Source organism: Lingula anatina, chromosome 2 (genome assembly GCF_051362555.1).
Source record: "Lingula anatina isolate TDL-2025a chromosome 2, LinAna3.0, whole genome shotgun sequence".
Classification (NCBI taxonomy): Eukaryota; Metazoa; Brachiopoda; class Lingulata; order Lingulida; family Lingulidae; genus Lingula; species Lingula anatina.
The window spans coordinates 20,312,727-20,337,157 of record NC_141768.1 but is presented as its reverse complement, the minus strand read 5'-3'; the positions used below and the strand labels follow the sequence as shown (position 1 = coordinate 20,337,157).

The following is a 24,431-nucleotide window of genomic DNA, read 5'->3' as shown; positions in this document are numbered from 1 at the left end:
TATTACATATGTCTTGAAGGTAATACTTAATTATGAGGCAATTCGTAAATTGGACTTCATAACATTTTTTTAAAGACAAAATTAAAGACAAAATTAAAAAAAAAAAAATCAGTATTTTGCCCAGGATTTTACGTGCAATATGGATGTACTCTGTAAGTTTGCTTAAAGAAAGAGAAATGCCCCAGTGATAGATTTTGACAAATTATTATGTCCACTGTGATGAGTGTCGAGTAATTTGTCAAATGTTTTTCTCCATTATATATGATAGAGATACATGTATGGATTTCATTAAATATAATCATGTACACATTTAATGGATAATTGTTTGAGCTTGAATTTTTGAGTTACTGTATGTCTAAAAAAAAAAAAAAGCAGCCATTTAACATACCAAAATTAAGCTTTTCTATAGATTTTGATGTGTGACCAGTTGTTGAGTTAAGAGATTAAGCTATATATTGCTTGTTTGGTTGAACTGGTCATAAATACAGTAGAAATAATGTTCAAGAATTTGTACGACTGTATTGTTTATTCAGGCCTGATGGTAGGGTATTTTAGCCAGGAAGAGAGTGGACTATAATTTGTGCAAAACCAGTTTTTAAGATCACAGAGTAATGTACCTGGGCAACAAAGTGTCATTGATGAACTAGGTAGAGCAAAACCTCAAAGGACTGAACCAGTTTTCAAATAATTATTTTCCATTGTCATTAAACAAGCAGTTAGTGCACAAAAAGTTTCCTGTCCCAAAAGAATTTGCATTGTAGAACCAACTCAATACTGAACAATAACAGCATTACGTTATTTTCCATAACCATTGGGTTGTTAATAACTTTGGACCATAATTAAGTCTTGTTTTCATTCCAGGTATGTTATGGACCCATGGACAGCTATATCCATATGACACTTGTCAGCTGTATTTCCACTCAGGTTGTGACAGCTCAACTAGAGGACTATTTGATTTTGTACATACTGTATTCTGTACACAGTTAAGCCGCCGCAAAATATGACTGGAAATGCAAACAGGTAGTTGTGATATGGTAGTTGTCACAAGGAGCTATATTTACTATCACTGCTATGCATGTATCCGACTAGGAGAAACAAGTGCATATAAAATGCATTTATTTGGTGTCATTTTTAAAGTTTCCTCCTTCCCCAAATAAAGAGGGATAGATAGATAAAAAATTAATGGAGTTCAGAAAAATTTACAATTGAAGGCTGGTAGATCAAGGCAGTACCAGTGGGCTTAATCATTACATTCATTGTTAGGGATTAGTGAAATATATGAAATGTGTAAATTTTCAAATTTTATTTTCAGTCTAATAAGTATAGAAAGCTTGAATTATAATTGTGCAATTGGGTGGAAACTTTGAATGTGAACTTGAGTTTTATCACATATAATTAATATATTACCTGCATATGAATATTTTGTAAGTAATTGAAAGGATTTAAAAGAGCAAATAAAGCTAATCATGTGGAACAATCAGCCATCTGTGGCAATACAGAGGAAATGGGGGAAAAACTAATCTGTAAAAAACATAGGCAATGACAGTGTAGGAAGTGCACAAAATAAGCTTACACTGTAGGTAACTGTTTGGGGTTATCGATACAGTAGATTTTACTATCTGTATAGCTTTAGGTTGGAAATGAATTTTAGATAAGGAATTTAGTGTTCTGATTAGCATGATAAAATTTAACTTGTGTAATTTGGCAGTATGCTGAGGGCAGATCTATATTTTGAGCTTAATAATGTCAAAGACATCTTTATCTGTGTACTTGGTCTCAGGAGATGCTGGTCATCACAGAATGAGACTGGTCATTTCTCTGCAGTTAATGCCATTGTAATATTGTCCCTATAGGGCCAGTTTCATCAATCCAATGTTTTCCAGCTTGGATCACCAGGAGAGCTTCTATTGGTGGGTTAATTAAGGATCTGCAGCACATCTCCTATCGAGAAGTAATAATATGAGAGCTAATTAAAAAGACTGCAGGTTGCTGCTTTGTCTCTAGGAATATTGCGTAACTAACTGATAGTGCTTTAATTCTATGCTGGAGAATTAATTGTCTTTCAGCGTGCATGCTGGGGACTTTGTGTAATAGTGACGGGTGTCCAGGTAGATCAGTCATAAACATGACGCCTATTGTGTTAATGCTCATTGTGATTGCTGAAGGACAAATACAATGGTAACTCTTTATATAATAGTTTATTTAGCACTACTTAGAAGACATATAAGGCCAAGCAAAGGACAGTAGAGTGTTTGTATATGTGTGTGTGTGTGTGTGCGTGTGCATGCGAGAGAGAGAGAGAGCATGCATATGGAGTGTCTAAATCGGTCTCCTTGCCTGAGTGTATGCATATTTATAATATTTCATAAGAAGGAGCGCGCATGTTAAATCCAGGAATAACCTAAAAAAAGCACTTTACAGACACCAAAAAAAAAAAAAAAAAAGGGACTTGGTTTAGCCCTTTTCTCATCCATTAATAACACAAACAGCTTTTTACTGATATCAGCTTAGAAATTATGATTGTCTGGATTACTGTACTGATTTCATACATTTTGCATGAAATGCTTTCTCTCTCTCTCTCACTCTTGTTCTCTCTCTATTTTAAGAAAATGTATTTACTGTTTCTTTTATTCCTTTATTTTGAAAATTGACACAGATTTATAAGATATTTAAATTCTAAGGTACTTTTTAATTTTTTTCCTTAAAAGAAAAAAGACAATAATAAAAATAATAATAATAATTGGGAGTCACAGTATGGTAAATACATCTAAAACCTCAATATGTGGAATGGACTATATATTATGTTTTATTGTTTTGAAATGTATTTTATTTCAGGTGTGAAAGGGGTTTTTGGTAATGTATATGGAAACGTAATAAAACAGCCTGAGATATATTTATCTTTTAATTCATATTTCACATTTGTAAGCATTTTTGGTATTGACATTTATTTGAAAATAGCATAGCATACATGATAGCTGGTTATAATGAAAAAAAAGTTGGAAGCTTATTGTTTTCAAGAAATTCCTCTTTTTTGGTTACAGTTACAAATTCTGTTAGACCTTGTATCCATTTATGGAGCTGTTATGCAAGTCTTATGTGTTTCAGTTACAAACTAGGCTAGATAAGATTCTAATGCGATACTGTAGTAAGTGTTATGGAGTTATTAGGCTGGTAATATGTGTTATCAAGTTATGTTGACAGTTGGTAATATTATCAGGTACTTGATGCTGTTAATATCAGTTATAGGCCTGGCCGACACCATCTGTCCATTGGGGAATATCAGCCATTGTTCTATTATATAACTACAAAGACCCATAGATGAATGTGTCCATTAAAAAGTGAGGCAGGGATGATGGATCCTTCTTGATATTATGAGGTTTAATGCGTATGAATTTGTCTGCAAAGTGAGACAATTTTGATTTAATGAAGGTTTTTGGTTGACATTGTAAATAAGGGCAACATTACATGTATACAGTACAAATGCAAACAGAAATACTGATTGAGTAACATGCATGCACACATGCACTATGCACGTAAGTGATGACGCCATATGTATGTGCAGTCAAGTGCATGCATGCATGCACTCGGTCATGCACATGCACGTACTCACCTACACTTCTATGAAAGATGTGTTTTAAATAAGAAGAAATGACAGAGAGAAGTTTTTCTCTTGCCAGTAAACTCCCCCTTCTTGGCCATTATTTCTATAGTTATAACTTATTATTTAAATCCAATATTAACTTCATTTTTGTTCAGATTTTGCAAAAAAATAAAAAATAAATAAATTCCTTCATACCTCTTAGCTTCTGTTATTGAATTATTTTAACCATTGGCTTGAACCCAACCCGTTTGAGTTTGTTAGTTCAAAGGTGTGAGGTCAATAACTCATCTATGAGGTGTACAATGAACAAGGGAATTTTACCTGGTAGTATTTGGTATGGATATAGGGGATTTTTTTTCCTCGCTGCTATCTCACCCACTCACCGTCTGTCCGATCCTATATGTTGTAGCAAAGTTTTCTATGAATCATCCCTATTTTCAGATACTAATAAATAGCACAAGCCTAGACTTGTTATATACTTTTAGAACAGAAACACGTTTGAGAAGGCTACTGGTAGTTTTCCTCTAGTCCGAGCACAAAGGTAAGAAAAATATGGTCTGTTTTGTTGTCTTCTTTGTCTTGTGAAGTGATTGTATTTCAGAGGAATACTGTCTCTGGAGAGGACCTTACTGAGGAATAATGTAGTAGCAAGGCAGATACCGTATGTTGGACTTTTTTCAGTGTTTGATGCGTGCTATTGTGTTGTCTCCCTCTGGGGCACAAGTAGTGAATTTAGGTAATTTAACATGAATGTGTGTGTGATGCCCATAAAGTGATTTGTTCTGATGCAAATATTTATTTCTGTTTCATTGTGTGCTTATTGTAATGGTGTTATCAATGGGAAATAGATAATGTATCTTCCCCTCAAGATATTAAAAATCTGGAAAACAATTGAAAATAAGCAAATAAAAAATGACTGTTCATGTACTTCTATCAGATTTTCAGAGAGGAATACACACTTAGATCTGTTAAGCATTGTTAACATAAGAAAGTGAATTGTTCCATCAAATTGCTTTTGTCTAAAATTTAACTTCATCCCTGTTTCATAAGCATATAGTGCATAGATTTTTTTCAAAATTCTTACAAACTACTTATTCCAAATATATGCAAAAAGTGTGGTAAAAAAGCAAAAGTTAAGCTAAGCCTCATTGTTCTTGCAAGTTTCTTTATTATCTTTGTACGTGTTCACACATGGTTAAAGTAAGATTCGGAAAAAAATTTAACTGAGGTCACTAGACTGGTTGATTGCATGACATGGAAATTAATATCCTCAGGTAAATTGTGGGCCCAATTGTGGATCCAAACATGATACGTATTATATAACAGTGTCATTTAGACCAATTTCAGTTAAAACTGAGCCGGGTCTGAATGCGTCAGTAGAGTCACCACACCACCTGCCCTGCCCGCAATACCAGTATCTAGTTACTGCCTCAATCTGTGCTCAGTCCAACAGAGCACGCAGCTGTAGTATCCTACCTTTATGAAGTCATTGGAGTGAGACATCAATCAGAAAATGGGGCTTATTACACTAATTTGGTTGCTTAATTTTTAATGTGATTTTTTACCAATTAAAACACATTTCTTACCTGATTTTTATTTTTGGGGGGGGGGGGGTATTTACTGCATGAGGTTGTTATTTATTTTATTGATTTTTTTATTTTAAAAGGTGTAGTCTTTTTTATGGCAATTTTATCAGAACTTTTTTTTTTAAATTTCTTATATGGGAATCGATAATTAATAAAAGAAAAATGGGACACAAGATTTAGACTTGACACCTTTTTTTAAGGAATGGTGATGAGCATTAAAATAGAAGACCCTGATCTCTGCAAATTCTCCACTAGCACAGTCAGTGTACCCCACATATAGAATATTTCTCTTTTAACAGGTATGAGTAATCCATTCCCATTAAATGTGATATTTTGTGGAGTTGGTTGGCAAGGGGTGATTTTACCCAAAACAGCATAGTGTCTTTGAAGGTTCATTTTTTTTACTTAAAATAATGTAATGTGCTAAAAATAACTTAATTTTGAAAGCTTAGCAGCAGCTGTTGTTATTACATGGGTATATGTAGTCTTGGATGCAGAGACTTAATGAGAAAGCCCACATATGTTGGCACAAAGGATCAATTATAAGCCATGTGCCTTAACAAGACAAAAAGACAAAATGAAAGAATAAAAGATCTTAAAGAATTTTGGAATGGTAAGCTTTCTATTTTTGCTCTGATTTTATTTTTGTATTGGTGATTGATATTGATGTGCTCTCTTTTACTTTTAATGCTTTAGTGCATGTTCATAAACCAAATTATCTTTTTTTCTCCATAAGTAAGTTTCCAGGTGTTCCTTAACATTAGCTGACTTTCTCTGACTGAAGATTGGTCAATTGCTGCTCATGGAAGCATACAGCTAAGTCTAGTAGTATCCGATTGTGCCATATTCCTTTGTAGATAAAAAGACTGGTTGTTTACACAGTTACTTTATCAGGATAATTGTTTACCTAGCATTGATTTGAGGCTATTTCGTATCTGGAATTAGATTCTGAGTGAAATTAAATCAGTTTTACATGGCTTGGATCAATAAGTAGAATATATTGGAAAGTTTTTTTGCCTCAGAGAATGTGCAGGTTGCGATCTTTTTTTTTCTTTGCCATGGAATAGATGAGCAAACATTTGAAGCATTTTCCTGTCCAGTGCCAATGCTGGCCATTGACATTGGATTCTTATTATACCAATTTAGTGGTTGGCTTACAATGTATTATAGTTTCTCCCCCTCTGTTTTAGTGTTTTGGTAAAACAACTTTTTTCAATTCAGCTTGAAAAGTACGGTAAAAACTTACAATGTAACTTAGTTTCTCCCCCTCTGTTTTAGTGTTTTGGTAAAACACCTTTTTTCAATTCAGCTTGAAAAGTACGGTAAAAACTTGAAAATTTTGTCAGTCTTGAAAATTTCGTCGTAACTCAATATTAGGGTAACTTCAGTCCAAAAATCCTTTCACCATCTCTTAGATAATCCAAAACTAAACAAGAAGAGCTCTAGAGAAATATAGGCCTACATATAAAATATAGAGGTACTAGTATTTGTGGACACTCATTTAAGTCAGTTCTGGCATTGTTTACCCTTTGATGTTTGAAATGCTGAGTTGGGGGGTTGGCTCGACAGTAACCACAAATTAAGATTCGACACCTTCTCCCGTATATAGTGATTCATCCTTTTTTCTGATATTGTGACTTCATTTCATGATTTACAGTCACAGGAAAGTGGATGACAAAACAATCTTTCAACAAGAATGGTTATTATAATGTGTTGGTCAGTTGAAAAAAAAAATGATTGATTGCTAATGCTTAGTGCAGACAAATTGCTCTCTAATAGCCTTTGTCTGTACATTTTGCTAATGAAAATTTTACACTCTCTCTCTCTCTCTCTCTCTCTCTCTCTCTCTCTCTCTATATATATATATATATATATATATATATATATATATATATATGCTATTCATGTTTATGGCAGTTTTAAAGTATGGGGAATATGGTGATTTTGTCCTGTCTACCAAAATTACCAAGAGCTACAGAGACAAATTTTCACAAGATATTCACACATATTTCTCTGTCTATTCACCAGCTAAGCATATTTCTAGATCTGTTCTGTCCAGCAAAGAATGTTGGACAATAGCACATCAGCTGTGTCCTCATGCTGTCTCCAGTAGAAAGAAACTTTAGGTGCATGCCTGGTAAAACCTTTCAAATGTTCATAGCAGTAAAGAACAAAACAGAACACATTTTGCACTGGTAAAATAAGTCATTCTGCCTATTTTAGAAGATGATCAGAATTTTCTTCAAAATCAGTTATCGTATGTCATGTGGGCCAGGGCAGCTTTATGTCTGAATAAACAATAGACTGTCAGGCTGGTTTTGGAAAACTGCCCCTTATGGATCAAAACAAAAAAAAGTCGAATAATTTTCACTGAGTAGCTAAATTTCAGCCTTTGAGAGGACAGTGACTGCATAACAGCAGAAACGTGGTGGCAGTAGACAGGTGAGTTTCCAATGTCGTCTGAAACTCTGGGTCCCAAACAATTGTTAAGACGGCAATGAAAAATCACTCCTAAATTCATACATGCCTGGAAATTGTAGTAACATAAGAATGGTGTATGGTGAAGTGCAGTATTTAATATAAATGAATTGATGAGCAAAATAATGTCGTAATGGAGATATGATGCCACTTTGCAAGATAAATGAGGTTCTGTCGCAATCATTCACTTTCCAATATTGTCATTTTGTTGTCCCTGGCAATAAATTTATCATCATGTGGATCCACTTCACTTTCGTCAACTGCATTTTTTGCATTATTTTGCCAAAATATTCTTATCATCTTAGAAAAAACTTAAACACACGGCTGGACCAACACTCCTACAATATCATCCCGAAACTACCAGTGAGATTGACTGTTTTGTTGTGGTAAGACGCCATTTCATTATCTATGCTATAAATTATTATTTTGTATTTTTTCATTTTTATCATTCTGTGGTAGTACCCTCTGCCAGAATGCAAATAATCACATGTCAATATCCAATACATGACTTAGTGCGGCTAGAGAGAAAGCAAACATACATTGCGAATAAATGTAAAATTGTCTCCCCTTAACATCTTTCTTTGTATATAATTAATAATTTATTGTTTAAGTATTTAATTGATGGTAAAATTAATGGATGTTAATGAAAGGAATAAAAGTCCTAAAGATTAGAAAAGTATTTGTATATATATATCTAGCTATAGTAACCATGGTAGAGATAAAAAAAAAATCAAGGAAAAGACATTCCTGACACAAATTACTTATTCATAAAATGCAAATAATAGACCCCTGTGAATGACATCAGATGTTCCAGATCAGAATTGTTACTCAGCTTTCAAATAACAAGCTTTGTTGAAATTATTCTTAACAGAATAAGTTGAGTAGATTATGTATGCAATACAATAACAGAGCTATAAAGGTGTGAATAGGGTAATAGTTTGAATTAACACCCAATAGAAGCTGCCATCTGTTAGTGTAAACAGATTGGGGGTTCTCACAAACAACAAGTTCATTAAAGGACCACTGTTAAATCTGTCAGTATGTCGTATGATAAGAGTTTGGTTAGATATTGGTGAAATCAGGTGTTTCCATTCCATCTGTTCGTTCATCTTTCTCTCTCTCACTCTCTCTCTCTCTCTCTCTCTCAGAAAAAAATTATCAGAGGATGGAATTTGTCAGTAATTTGAAATTTATAACGTGCATTGTAGGCACACTATATAATAATTCTTTTGATTTCTGATATTACTAAGATATTTGCAGGTATAATGAGGGGATTAGTTTTCTTAAAAAATATACAACATGTAGCAGTTTTCAACATTTTTGTGTACAATGTCTGCCTTTAGTGTAATATTTCATTCAAAATATTATTTAATACTATGGAATTACTATGAATTGGTTGTATTGCTGCATTAGTGGATAATAAAACCAGTGTATGGTGAAATTACGAAGTTTTCATTACTGTCATAATTACCTGTACATACACCTGGCCCTTTTACTGCCATTATTTTTCATAATTCATTTTCGGGGCAGGATTCGAAAAATTGAACAGGAGAATTATGGATTGTACATATATAATACATGGTATATGTCTATGGATACTGTAAACTTTTCTTGTGTATTGGCAATGTAGAGAAAGGATTTTGATGGAATTATTCCTTATTACAGGAGAGCTGATAATGCTAGGAATTAAGAGGGAAAAGAAGGCAATATTGGCTTGATTAACGAAGTAATGTTCAGGCAGTACCTCTATTAAGTACTTTTTACCAATATAAAAGTGGTACTTACTGTAAAACGGCACTAATAATAAGATGACCTGGGCATATTTAAGCCAGTAAACCCCTGCCATTTTACTATAGATTTACACATATTGCATGCCATATACTCACAAATCACACAATCATTCAGATTATTAATGCTAGTTGTATAGATTTTACAATTTTACTATAGATTTACCCATTTTGCTTGCCATATTTTGTTTTAACAATCCTCCAATTATGCAATCATTAGGATTACTATGGCTAGAAAGCCTATAGATTTTACTACAGACTTACATACAGGTGTTGCATGATTTACTGTAACCAATTATAAGATTACTTTCCTCATTAAAGTTGACACTGAATTTACTATTCAACTATTGTTAAGTGCTTTACATGACAGAGGCCTCTGACCATGCTCTCTGCTTTGCTAAAATAAATCACTAATTATCAGATTACTTGTTAAGCCTTGTTATAATTTTCATGTTTTACTTGAAATTTGAACATGGTGCACAGTATACTATCTTTAAAATGATAAGAAGATTGCTTAGTTTTGGATTATCAAGGGTAAAGTGGAATTTACCATTTTAGCATTGTTCTGCACCATATTGCTTGACAACTGTTTTAATTCAGTGATTCACTGAATACGACTCTTTTGATGTTTCAAAATTTGTATGTATAATTTTAAGAATTATATGAAGGGATGACAAGTATCATACTGATGTTGAAATGATATCTGAATGGTGTCTGAAATATTAACATGTATCAACAAAAGATGGATCCATTATTTACCAAAACTTGGTGTTTTGTCCATTTTTCTGTGTTCATGTCTTTAGAAATGGCTTGCACTTGCAATTCATTCACAGCACGTTCTGTTTTTACTTTTGCTACCAGAGACAAAGCCATTGTCTTGTTCACTGATATTTATTTATGTTGCCTAACAACATTAAATGTTGCATTTACCTCTGCTCTCTCTCCACTCTTGTATAAGCCTTCTTGCAAGTTTTGTGCTATGCCCCACCCTTCTGTTATTATTCTTATGCACTGAAATTTAAGTTTGTTCTTTGCAGCAAAAGTCATATTTGCCTTTGGCATGCAAATTAGCATATTCCCACAGTTTCAAATGCAGCCATGTGTTACTCATTTTGAAAATACATCTTTGGAAAGTTGCATCATAATTGTTGGTTGAAAAGGCAATTTTAATTGTTTTCATTCGTGTTTGGCATTGAATTTGAAATATTAATGATCTTGGTTTTTTTAATTTGGTTGAGGATGTGCAAGTGGTATTTTGTGTATAATTTCCATCTAAAAGTGATTTACATACTGCTTTAAATATTTTAATGGGGCCTATAAATATTAAATGGAAAATCTAGGATTTTGCAGAGAAGGATTTTGTAAAGTGATTATCAGATTTTACTTAAGTTTGCTTGGTATTTTTGCATGTAAAGAATTTTTGAAGAAGGTACCTCTCCCCCCCCCAAAAAAAAAAAAAAAAAAAAAAATCCACCACCACTCTTTTATATCCATTGCAACTGACACATGCTCCCAGCATTTTTTTTTTTTGAAAGCTGCATGTATTATCATATCATTTTAAAGGATTAGTGGTAGCATCTTGTTTAGTCTGCATTACACGTGTTCCTTTTATCCTTTCAGATGAACGTTGTCATTGTTCTTAAGTAGTCTTTGAACAAAGTACGGATATGTCATTCTTTACCTAATTTGAAAGACAAATCTTCTCTCCAAAGACTTACCGGATAGTTTGAGGATTATAGCTATATCATCTAGGTTAACCTGCGCATGTGTTTCTTTTATCCTTTCAGACGGTCATTCCCATTGTTCTTAAGTAAATTTTTTAAACAAAGAGACATTGCACTTATTTTTTGCATTCTTCCTGTTTCCATATTTTTAAAGTGAGACAGTCATATCTTTCTGTCATTGATGTTGTCCTCAAACCACTGCTGACTCCATTTTTAGTTTATACTTAGAAGGACAATTTGTTAATTTTACCCCAACTAGCTTCTAACATTCACCTAACATCAGACAGGGAAGGATTCAATAGGTACTTACAATATATGTTCTCTAGCCCATCTTTTCTTCACTTGCCTAAAATCAATTGATTGGTTTCGTACATTTATTGCACTTCAACTTATTTTAAATGAATGGGTCATGTAGTTTATAATATTGGTCCAAATTTTAACAATTAGAAAAATGGAAATAATATTTCAAGAAATTTGATAATTTTATACCGAACATCTTAAGTGCTGTTTGACAAAAAATCTTAACCAGGTAAGCTTTCTGTATTTGAGACATTTGCTATCTAGGTAAGGTTTTAGAAATACATATTGAAACCATGGAGATAATGGGATTACTTGTCTTTATTAAAAATTTATGAATAAATATTAGATATATATATTTGAATGGAGCATTTCAACATGAAGTTTTCTTTGTCCTCTTTATAGATACAGTATTATACCAGATATAGAGGAAGGTGCATAGCTTGAAATATTTATTTGTCTTAATCACTGATACTACTGCTTATTTAGTTATATGGAGGATGCTCAACATGAATTATTTATTTTTGTTAATTTTTGGATACCTGAGCTCTATCCACTTCTTATACTAATAATCTTCAGGTGTGTGCAGACATGGGCAGCTTTGGGTAGAAATTTCGTCATATTTACCTAGCCAGGTTGCCAAATCACCCTTAGTCTTTCCAAGTATTTTTGGGATTTGTCATAAACAGGCCTTAGCCATTTTTATGGAAAGATATTCTGGATAGAGAAAAGTAAGGCTTCGTTCACATGGAAAGTCTATTTTCTAAAAATCTATTTTCTATTCGTGGTATCTAATGATCACGGTGTGTGCCCTGAATGTCCCGCGGCGTAATTACTGGCAGCGCGAGCCAGTTACTTATACAAAGCTGTAATTAATTCTCGGCTGCATGTGCTCGCATTCTATAAAATCTCATCCTCCGTTGCCGCATCGCTTGCCATCGGATCATGACGGTTGCACTCATATCTGTTGTGTGTATAGCTTCTTCATCTTCTTCGTCTTGTTGTTGCACAAAATCAACAAACAAATTTTTCAAAGCAACCGCGACCGGCATTAACTTTCTAACTTCCTACTGCGCATGCGTCAAGGTATCAGAATCTCCTCCGAGCACATCCGAGAATTAATTACAGCTTTGGATGTAACTGGCTCGCGCTGCCAGTAATTATGCCGCGGGATATTCAGGGCACAGACTGTGATCACAAGATATACCGCGAATAGAAAATAGATTTTTAGAAAATAGACTTTCCATGTGAACGAAGCTTAATAGTCAGTGCTCTGAAACTCGGGTGGCCAGATTTGCCTACCCAGGGATCCAAAGTCTTGGAGCACATTCACAACAGATGATCTGCGGACTAAATATGGCCGACCCACGATGATCTCACTCCCTGTACACTTGCCATTAAATGGATTAAATCTCAGCTCGAGGGTTAATTGCTAGGTCCCTGCAGGGATGGCCCATGTGTAGGTGGGGAGACCATCAGGAGATTATAAGTGGCTACCTTTTATGTGGGATTGGCCATATTTAGTCCACAGATCAATAAGGCTACATTCACATTCACATTCGAGTTGAGCCATGGCTCTACAAAGCCACTAAATATGGCGGACGTACATGAAAGGAAAACCGTCTAATTTTTTAATAGTCTCTCCGCCTCTCACACCCCCCCCCCTATGTATCGTCCCAATGGAGCCGAGATTTAATGACTGTACCCCCGCAGGGACAACGCATGGGGAGGCATGTGAGAGGCGAGGAGACTATTAAAAGGTTAGGCGGTTTTCCTTTTATGTACGTCTGCCATATTTAGGTCATGGCTTTGTAGAGCCATGGCTCAACTCGATGTGAATGCGGCCTAAGTCCATGGATGATCTGTTCTAAATGCGAGATATCTCTGTAGTCAGCAAACACATTAATGCAAGTTGGCCCTATGTCCATTCCTTAGTTTCTTTGTCTGAACACAATATGTCAGAAAGGGTTAACCAAGTGCAAAATGTGAAACTAGTTTTGGTGTCTGCAGACCTGATGAATAAAGGAAGTATTTGTACACATTTTTGTTACACATTGATAGTATTATTCTGGCAGGGACCAATGTTGAACTTGAAGATTATTGGCATTACACCCTTCAGATTATTACTACTGTGTACTGCTAACATACTCTTTTTAAATGATTTGATTTTTATGGATTAGAATAAAGATGATTGTTTTATCATATATAAAAAAATTCTAAAGATGTAGAGTTAAATTTAAGTGTTATGTTCAGAGGTTGCAAAGGTTACTCTGTTAGTGTAATTTGGCCTGGGTATTATAACGGCAAACATGAATAAATGATGAAAAAATATTATCAAAAATAAATAAGTAAATAATAATAGTGAAATGCTTAATTATTTATCATAAGCTCTGAAGTTCATTTTGCAATCATCTTTAGTAAATAAACAGTAGGGCTATACTAGAATCAAACAATCTCAGTGAATTGGATTGTAAGGAACCTCGCACCTTTTATCACCTTCATGTACCACACACATTTTGCACATTATACTTAATTGTGACCAGGGAAGTTGACCATGTTACACAACAGGAGTTAACTCCTGGAAAATTGATGAATAAGCCAAGGGCCAGCTGATACAGCATTATGAAGTCCCACCATTGCCTGGAGTAATCAATCTTAGTTATGAAAATAAACCCATAGTAAGTTAAATCACACACATGATTACGTAATGCTGATCTGCTGTTATAATTCCATTCAGATGGGGTGGCAGAGAGGATATTGGCATTGATTGCATTTTAGGTTGATCACCAATTTGTTTATCTAGACTGCAAGTCTATTACCGAGGAAAATTTTCGATAAGCCCCTTCACCAGAAAAAATATTATCAGTTTATATAACATGACAAAATTGCAAAATCGCCAACCAAAAATGAACTCATATTTAGTTATCATTAGAAACAATAAGAATACTGTCAACTGTAGAGTCTGAGTTGATTAGCACCTTGAAGAAATATCATTTTATCTTAGCCACATATGGGATATAATCATCCTCAAGTGTGGGTGTTACTTTCTACCAAAAAGTACAGATATTTGTCGATGAGTCTAGTTTGTTTTGCTTTCTTTCTTAACTGAAAATAGATATCAAACTGTTGTCATCTTGATATGAACTCAAAACCCATATCACCATCCCATTTCAGTGATCTGTACTTAAGATCATTGATAAACTGGGCCAGCACTTGATTAAGACATGTTTTGTCAAGGCACTTGTCATGTCAGTGACTGAATTATTGATGAATTTTACATGAGGGTTGGAACTGATACATCTTTTATTGTCTTAGACTGTCAGATTTTCTTCATGTCCTCATTTATATAGTTATTTGTTGTTTCTTCTGCTTTAGCAACGGCAAATTTTCTGATTCTTGAGGTGCATTAAGTTATTCCAACTCTAGTAAATTGCTTACATCTTGGAACCAATATTTTGTGTAAAATTTAATCTTCTGCGAACAAGCTAAATGCCATTGTACCTAATCAATATTTATGTGTTATTGAAAAAAAAAGGACTAAACACTGTATATTTAAGCAGTGTATGGAAATACACAAATGTGCACAGCAAATTTCAAAGTTCAGTTTGTGAAAAACATGTCCACCCATCTTCCAATTTTCAGCTCTTCCACCCTCACCCCCTTCTGACAACCCATAAAAGATCATGAATTTGTTGTGTTGTTAAAAATTCAACTAAGAGAGCCACTTAGCTTTTTTTAAAGATTTTTCTAACATTTTTTCATTCCTTTCAGTACCTGATGATCTGTAGAAACTGTTCTGTATCATATTCTCCACTATTGGAGTGGTTTTGAACAGTCATGCAGTTCTCTTCTATTTTTTATTCCCTCCCCTCTCTTTTTTCTTTTATGAAAGCACATAATTGATTTTGTTTTCTACTCTTTAGCATGTAGCTGTTCTCAGGACCATTCATCAAATTGTGGAGACATCTTCCCAATTTTTTTCTCTTCCACCACTTCATCACTTTGACAACATAAATTGTTTCTGTTTTGTAAGCTTTATCGTGCACATTTTACAGACATCTCCAGAATATGTACATACTTTCTCTGTTTTTCATCTCCAATCCCTTTCCTTTTTACCTGACAAGCTATTAAGCTATTATTTTTTGTTTGCATCATTGATATTCTTTCAATTTTAAAGAGAACACGAAGTCCATCCTCTTTGCCTTGACCCTGGTACCACCCCATGACACAAAGAAGCAACTATGGTCTTGTTTTGTATCATATATTATCTGTAAAATACTCATAAAAATGATGTTCTCCCACCTCCACTCTTTCAGTGTCCACTTGATGACCTATCATGTTTTTATTTTGAATCCTCCAACATGTAGCCTCCCATCAGCACATGTGTATGCCCAGTGGGGAGGACTTCTCTCCCATCTGTTCCAGGCTCGACATGACAGTGTAATAGGACTATTAATCTATCAGAGAACTATTGATTAAACCCTGCAAGATACGAAAAGGTCCTAGTAAAAGAATAAAGCTGTTGGATGTGATACCTTATCAATTTTATGGATTATTACTAAGTGGACTTGTTATTATTCAATGTTTAGTGCAAGTTGGCTCATTTCTGCTTTGTGTTTACACCCTCCCTTTGTTTTAAACTGTTAACTGTGCTGATAGTTCTTCATTATTTGAGACACTTATTCATGGAAGCAGACGACATTTGGGACTCCCTGGAGCCAGAAAGGCAGTTCTGGTGCCTTGGTGCCTGCTCATTTAGTTTTCACTGGATACAATGCTCTCATCAATATCTATGCATGATTGCATTTAAAAATCCACTACCTTTAACACTCAAAGAGCTGGCGCATAGATTGTTAAGTATGTGAAATGGATAAATGATATTTTATTTCACGGTGAGGTTATCATTTTGAAAGGGGATGTGGCAGTACAACTGAAACTATTAATGTCAGTGTGGTAAATTATGTGCATTATATGGATTGATTCTTGTAATGAGTTCTAGGACAGGTTTGATGTTACATCACTTTGTAGTTTTTTATCCTGTGCCCTGATTATTTCCAGGCCAGTGTGTACTCTGAGTTAATTCAAGGGAGATTGTTCATGATCCCCAGAGTTTCCAGGGCATGTGAGCTGTGTGACATTATAGTAAATAGCTTGTATCTATTGGCAGTATTTGCAGTGTGCAAGCAATGTTCTGAATGAAAAGTTATCGGTGGATTAAATATATGTTTCATTGTATGTATAAAAGGTGTTTCCTTATCAGTGAGAAAGAGACACTAAGGCTCTATTCCCATAGATTTTAGATCGATCTATCCCCGTGGGGAGTCTCACTAGATTACTTTCAGATAATCCGACTTAAATGTCCGTCCCGCCTACTACAAGCTGTAAGAGGGTAATTAACTTTCGTGTCCGCCCGGCTGACAGCTATTTAGCGTGAACCCCCAGGGAGTTAGGTCGATCTAAAGTAGGTCGATCTAATCTATGGAAATGGGGTGTAAGGTTTTTTTTCTGAAAGAATACTATAAACAAAATCTTTTCAAGTCTTCAATAAATTTCAAGTAGGAATCAAGCATTGCTGTATCAAGTTTCAAACTAAAAAATATCCTACAAAGTATATTTGAGCACAGCTCTTTTCTTCACCTGGCTTAAGCCAAGTAAACACCTACATGTATTTCTCCCATTTTCACCTAGTGTAGAAATCAATTTTTTGCACAGGGGGGTGAAATTGATGATGAAAAAGGGATGCTAAATACCTCTGAGATGTAAGGAGAGGCTACAGAAGAAGAAAATATGAAATTTAATACAATAACAATGCCATAAACTGTCTCTTTAATGTCAAAGAGCCCTAGGTGGTAACAGCTTGTACAGCAAGCATAAGAAAGTATAATAAGCATAGGAACCATTAATGCCAATCAAAATCACTTAAAAAAGTCATGCTATAGAAGTGGATTATTAAGACCCTTGTTATTTGAAGTTTTGATAAATTAAGAAATATATTATGTTCAATTAAGGAACTCAGGAATTCCTTTTATGGAATTTTTTTATAGATATCAGATTTTTTTAAATTATTCAACACATGCAGTTTCTAAATGAATTTCTGAGAAATTGACATCCAGGTTTCTGCTATTAGATTCCAAATTCGATGAATTCCCTTCAGATAATTTCCCATCTCGAAATCTTATTGTACAGATGGATGTCCACGCCAGTAGGTCCACAAAGAAACCAAAAGAAAAAAAAAATGATATCAGCTTCCATGAATTCTGTAAATAATAGTATCTCATTGATATAATGTCTTTAATAAATTATGTTTGTTGGTTTTCTTAATTGATGCAAAAAAAAAAAAATTGCAAAATGTGTTCATCTGCATAGGGGAGGGGGGGGGGGGGGGCTGTCAATGCAGGAATCTGCCAATGCTGAGATTTCAAAGAAAGGGATAAATATTTCAGTATCACAAAATGTATTTTCAGTCAATTAAGTACAAGCTCTCAGTGAAGATTATCACAAAACGTGGTGAATATGTTCTGATGTGCCTAGCATAGCCTCTCCATGGCAGCTACTAAAATCAACAGAAACTCCCACATCTCAAACATTTAAAAGAAAAATCTGTCTTAAGTGTAAATAGAACTGGTGGATCCAGGAGTTTGCTTGGGGTGGGGTCATACTAAGAATGAAAGAATAAAATGTGAAATGTAAAACAGACAAGGGCAATTTCATTTGGAATATACATATATATAGAACAGGGATGTAAAAATGATTTCGTCTTGTTTCACTTGTTTAGCTGCTTTTCCTTTTTTTTTTTTTTGGGGGGGGGGGTACCTCTGAAGATGAGGAGAGAAAACATGCCTGCTGTACCTCCCCCCTTCTACATTCACCATTGCAGAGATAAATTAATTTCTGTGGTCCAGCTATGATCATTTGTGTGGTTTCATTCTTTTTTATGGCCTGTTTCCTGTCAGGTGAGATATGGGAATTAAACTGGATGCTGGATGGTTATGTAAAGATGATTGGAGTGCACTTGAAATCTATTACTCTACCTGGATACCACAGCTTGTAGAACCATTTCTCTCACTAATTAGATATATTCAAGAATTAAAATGGCATTATGGTTATGGCATAATATGTTTCCCATGTAAATTGTAAATAGAGATAACTGAACTTAAATGGTAAGAATAGAAATGGCCAAAAAACTTGGTGGAGGATAGAAATAAAAGTTGTTACAGAGGTCATTTCATGATGCATGGGAGACCTACCACTGGTCTTATATATAGTATTTGTCTGAGCACAGCTTTTGTCTTCCTTTTACTGCTATTGTCTATTTGAGAACAGTTAGGCATCTGTTTTGCCATTAAACACTCAAGGAGAAAGGCCATATTATCATCATATCAGCTTTATGCTTGTTTTATAGATGGCTGACCCTGTATGATAGGTTTCAATTATTTCTTGATTATTTTCATTGTTCTTTGAACCAAATATATGGGGGAGCAATTATTGATATGAAATTAATTCCAGCAGCATGATGCCCTAGTATTTTAGTTGAATATTTCATGCCAATCCACAGAGATCAAAGAACTGTTATTATTTCAATGATACTATTTAATCTGGAAGGTTAATGTCTATATTATTGCAAGTGAAGCATATAACAATCAAATTATTAAAAAAACTGTCAATTGAATCTTTGACTGGTTTAAAAAGGATAAAATTTCACAGCCCCCAGATTTTTACCAACAATGAAAATACTCGGTGATTGCTCTAAGAATGATGCATGAGTAAATATTGCCATCACAATAAATAGCCGTAAGCAATGGATGGCAACAAACTTCCTCACTTTGAATGGAATAGGGATGTGTTATGAAGTGAAGCAAGAAAACAGTCCATTATTTCTATTAGGTTAAGGGATAAAAGAATAAAGTACAACTGTATGCTCATGTTTCAGTTGAAAATTATTGTTTTACATATTTAGATATGGCTGTAATTATGAGCAGTCACACTAATAAATTCTGTTATACTTTCTTCTGTTGTACAAAAATGGAGACTTCGTATAACCTGCTGTAGCTATTTATGTATGCAAGACAAGTGTCTTAATATAATAACTCATCATAATGCACAATAGTCATCAATAATGTGATTTAGGGTCTTCCTTCATTGTGATGTAATCTTTTAAGCTCTTCCTCAAACGTAAAGACGACTGGGATTTTGCTTGCATTCTGATGTGAAAACGGTTATGCAGACAATTTCTTTGAAATCTTTAATTTGATTTGCATCCAATATCATGTTGTGTAATTCCCAGGGAGCATTGTGTATGGCCATGATCTATGCACGAATCCTGGAAAGTGATAGGAGTTGATCTTTAGTAAATGTCATATGTAAACATCTTTTGTTTGTCACTAGTCACTTTGCCCTCAGTCAGTCTGTTGTTTCCCATGGTCAGTTAAGTGCGTGAGATAGGACAGAGTATAGTCAGCTGCTTTTAATGCAAAGGAATCTTTGACTTATGACACGTTTGATAAGAGATTCAGTTTATGTTTATCTGACGGGTAGAACACTATTTGATTATGGGGTCAGCTCTATGTATGATGAAGGTCCACTATTCTGAAAATCTGGAAAATTGCTTTAAAAGCAGCCAATTTTTTTAATTCTGGGGTTTGCAATGACGTGTACAGGTCCGCTGTACTTTGAAGGCATAGGGTTCGGTTTTCTGAATGGTTTGCTATGACAAAGGTTCGGTATTCTGAAAAAGTATTAAGATACACTACTTCATTATAATAACTAGGTCAATTTGCCATATTAGGAACTTGCCCCATGACATGATGTTGCTTGTACTTTTCCTTTGTACTTATGATTTGGGGGGGAAATGGTTTGGGTGCCGTCTCTCTGGAAATTCAAAAGTTGGCCCTGTATAAACTTAACTGCGTCCCTGGTTTCAAATTGTACTTCCATTTCATGAAGCTTAGACCCACAGATTTTAGATCGATCTATCCCTGTGGTGAGTCTCACTAGATTGCTGTCAGATTAGCCGGCTTAAATGTCTGTCCCGCCTACTAAAAGCTGTAAGGGAGTAATTAACTTTTGTGCGCGCTTGGCTGACAGCAATTTAGCGTGAACCCCCAGGGAGGTAGGTCGATCCAGATAGGTCGGTCAATCTAAATCTGTGGGAATGCAGTCTTATACTCATCACTTGTGTTGTAGAAAATGGTGAAATTTTCGATGGCATGAATCGGTGCAACTAAGGCTGTGTTCAGAATAGAGGTTATTGTACTATCAGGATCAATCTTTCTCAGGAGAGATTCTCAATCAGCTGAATTGTCTGGCACGCCCCCTTGTAACTTAAAGTACTTGGGTAAAGGCCGGAAAACTTTGTGGTCCATGATGTTGTTCATGTTGCTTTGCGAGGGGGCATGCCAGACAAGCCGAATTTTCATGTATCTAAAGCATATTTTCTTTTATTTATCTTTGCGCTCTATCTGTATGCATATTTCGGAATAGCAAACCTTCATCAAAACGGACCTTTGTCATAGTTAACCTTTATCATAGGGTACCTTTGCCACAGCAAACCTTTGTCATATAGAAATACACCCTTGATTACCTTGGTTGAAGGAAAGAAGTCTAATTTTTTATCCTTCTCTCTACCTTCCTCTCTCTCTGTCTCTCTCTCTCTCTCTCACACACACACACACATACACAGACACACACACACACACACACACATTTATTTTTTAATATTTTTGCAAACTTTGAAGAAAAAAATCACCAGCATTTTATTCTCTGTCTGTATGATTTCAAAATTTAAATTTGAGCTTTGCACAACACTAGTTTTCATTTTATTCCTCATATTGATGCTGCATCATGCAGAATTTTGAAAGTGTGATTCACTGCATAAATATTCTATGGGTCATTGTGTATGAATAAACTGAAGTTTTATGATGTAATGAAGATTATTTTTAATTCACCAACTGCCCACATAGACAAAGTATTGCTTTGAAGACCAGGAAAATATAATTTTCATCCTGAAATATATGTTTTGTTAAGTATGTACTGAGCTACTTGTTTTTCTTTTTTGCACAAAATTTTGTTCTCACAGTAATTGTTTGGTAAATCTGTTTGTCTGGGTAGTGGAATTAAAGAGCATTACTTTCATAATCTTATCAATTTTGGAACAATGTTTAGGCCAAACTGTTGCTTAGTGCATTTGAACTTCTGTTAGACATAAGTTTTCAAATCAAGTGTTGTGTGGTTTGGGTGTGGAGTGCATTGGCCCTTCCAAATGTTGACATGGTCATGGTCTGTACATGTTTATTGCCTAGTTCTTTTATTTCTAACTGATGTTCCTTTTCATGCTTTTTCATGTATTCTAATTGATAACTTTCCCTAAATATCATTTGAAGAGCATTCTTTCAGAAATAGAAGTCTTTTGAAAAATATATCAGCCATAAATTTTCATATTTGTAGCTATATCTTTTTCATAAAAAAAAAAGAAAAATAAAAGGAAAAGCTTGCTTTATGTATAAATGTTTGCTTTTTCTTTTGTTCCTCCCCCCCCCCCCCCCCCCCCCCCCCCACGTTCTGGCAAAGAATATAGCCTGAAAGGACTTCAGCACACTACTGTACAGTTATTGTAGGAGCCTAAGAATTAGCACTACTATTTAATTATTTTATTTCGTAATATTATCTAAGGAGTTTGTGCAAAGTTGATTAGTATTTCATTTCCTACGGCAGTAAGTGCTTCATATCGAGTACTCTAGAGTTTTACTAGAAGATGGAAACCTATTTAGTGCTGTTTGAGTTTGACATGACATAGAATCAAGACACTGTGATGATGTATAGGGGCATGTTTTGCAGCTCTTAGTTTTCTTTTTACCCTGAATATCAGTAAATATAGTTATCAGTCAGCAACTGCATTGCTGAAAAACCTTGTGTTTGCATAAACGTTACCAAATATTTCCACAAAAAAACTTTGAGAGGATTGGTGAAATGGTGGTCACTATTTAATAACAAATAGATTCATCAGGATTTCCTTGTCAATTGCGTCTTTTGTTTTCACAAAGATAATATTAACATCACTGCCAATTTCTCATCAACCAGTTTTGTTGATGGCACAGGCTTACATTAAAAATATCTTCGCCTTCCACAGCCTGTTTGATGTGGGAATGCCAGCCGACTAGTTAAACAATCCTCTCAGATTTAACATGTTACTATGGTAATTCTTGGCATTATCATGATACTGCTGGACATTAAGTTGATCCCTTCCAGGAAGAACATGTTTCTTTGACATGGCAGCAAAACAATCCACAATAATTGCTGTGCACTCTGTCTGCAATAAAGTTCTCGAATTAAACATGCAATAAAACATTTCTTTAGGCTGTACTTCTTACGCTACGTCATATTTTTTGGTTTTTCTGAACATTTTATGGAAATTTAACAAGTTTAGTGATAATACCTCCTAAAAATGCTCACTCTTAATTGGTTTTGTGTGTGATTGAGTGCATATTTATCTGTCCACCTATTTTTACAGCATGCAGTTTGTTGGAACTGTGCAAATCACTCGAGTTTTATTTACTGCTTATACACTGTTAAGCATCATACTTATTTTGAAACATTTTTCTGAAGAGTTCTTTATTTGTTCCTCAAAGCTTCACACAACACTGGTAAATCACCCACAATTTATGTTTCCTATTTGCTGTTGTCATCATTTTCCTCTCGTTTTAATATGCAAGTCGTCTCTCCACCCTATCTAATATGCAAGTCACATCTCTTGCAGCTGCCAGTGTGTTCTGTTGTTTGCAACTTCTCCTGGAAATGATAAAATTACCCATTACCAAGAGGAGGTGATTATACCATACTGCAATGTATACAAACTACATACGATTACTCACCACTACCGCAGGTGATGTTAATGGAAAAGTTATGGTTTCTCATTCTTTTTTTTTCTTTTTTTACTTATTTAAAAACAAACATTTGAAGTTACCATGTATTTGTGTTGATGGACATATGCATGTACAATATGAATATCAAAATATTTACATCATGCTACTCAATGCTAATGGATGTTTACTAGTACAAACTCAACTTTTGAGGCAGAATTTTTCACGAATGTGGGTTCCAGAATGTTCAGTGCAGATAGGGGTCAAGTTCTCCATTGTATTTGTTTTTCATAACTTTGCTATAGAGCCATGTCCAGTCCACCTGCATCTATGAAGGACACTTATATTACAAGCACCTGCTGGTTTACCTCATTATCGCACCTTCAGTTAATGCAATTTATTATAATCATAGATTCAGAGAGAAGAGTTGCCCCTGAGTTACATGTAAAACTTGAATTTTGTTTCCATTCATTTTGGATAAATTCAACCTGTAGGCTACCTTGATTATGATTAGTTCACCATACCCAGACAATCTAATCCCTCTGTTACCCTACCAATGGCAGAAATTGAGGTAATGTTACCTTCATATTGTGAGCTAATGGTGATAGAGTGGCACTGGGTAGGGTTGGCCCATCTTTACTGGAAACATTGCAGTTAAATTATTTACAAGATGCAGCTGCCAACTTAACAAGAATGGTCATTTGTATTTTATTTTTCTTTCTTGTATCTAAATTTCAGTTGGTTTCATGTAAATAAATGTTGCAGATGCCTTTTTTTCAGAAACACTTCTAAGGAGTTGCTTTAAAAATCTCCATTGTGTTGATCATCCTGCTTTTGTCTTACGCTCTGGCTTAATCTCCAATGATTGGCCAACGCAATCCGCGAGCTGAAAGTTGAAGTGATTTGAGGCAGTTCAATTGGTTACGCCAATGTGCGTAATGTTATCCCGATTGCGGCTTAACTGTCAATGCTTAATCAGATGACCAGATTGTTTCTCACCCATTTAACATAAAGATGAAGATGGTGATGATGTGAAGGTAACTTTGATTCATCAAGCAATTCTGTAAAGAAAAATATTTTGCCGTAGAAACCCTTGAACTCCA

The 24,431-nt window shown here is 34.7% G+C and overlaps 1 protein-coding gene across 1 annotated transcript in view; it reads left to right on the top strand.

Annotated features, from left to right (window-relative positions):
• The first annotated feature begins 4,046 nt into the window (after positions 1-4,046).
• The window catches only part of LOC106161297 (constitutive coactivator of peroxisome proliferator-activated receptor gamma), an 87,166-nt gene continuing 66,781 nt past the window's right edge, over positions 4,047-24,431 (top strand). The window contains exon 1 of the mRNA XM_087007270.1: positions 4,047-4,142. The gene's annotated coding sequence lies outside the window, so the exon portion shown is untranslated. The remainder of the gene's footprint in view (positions 4,143-24,431) is intronic.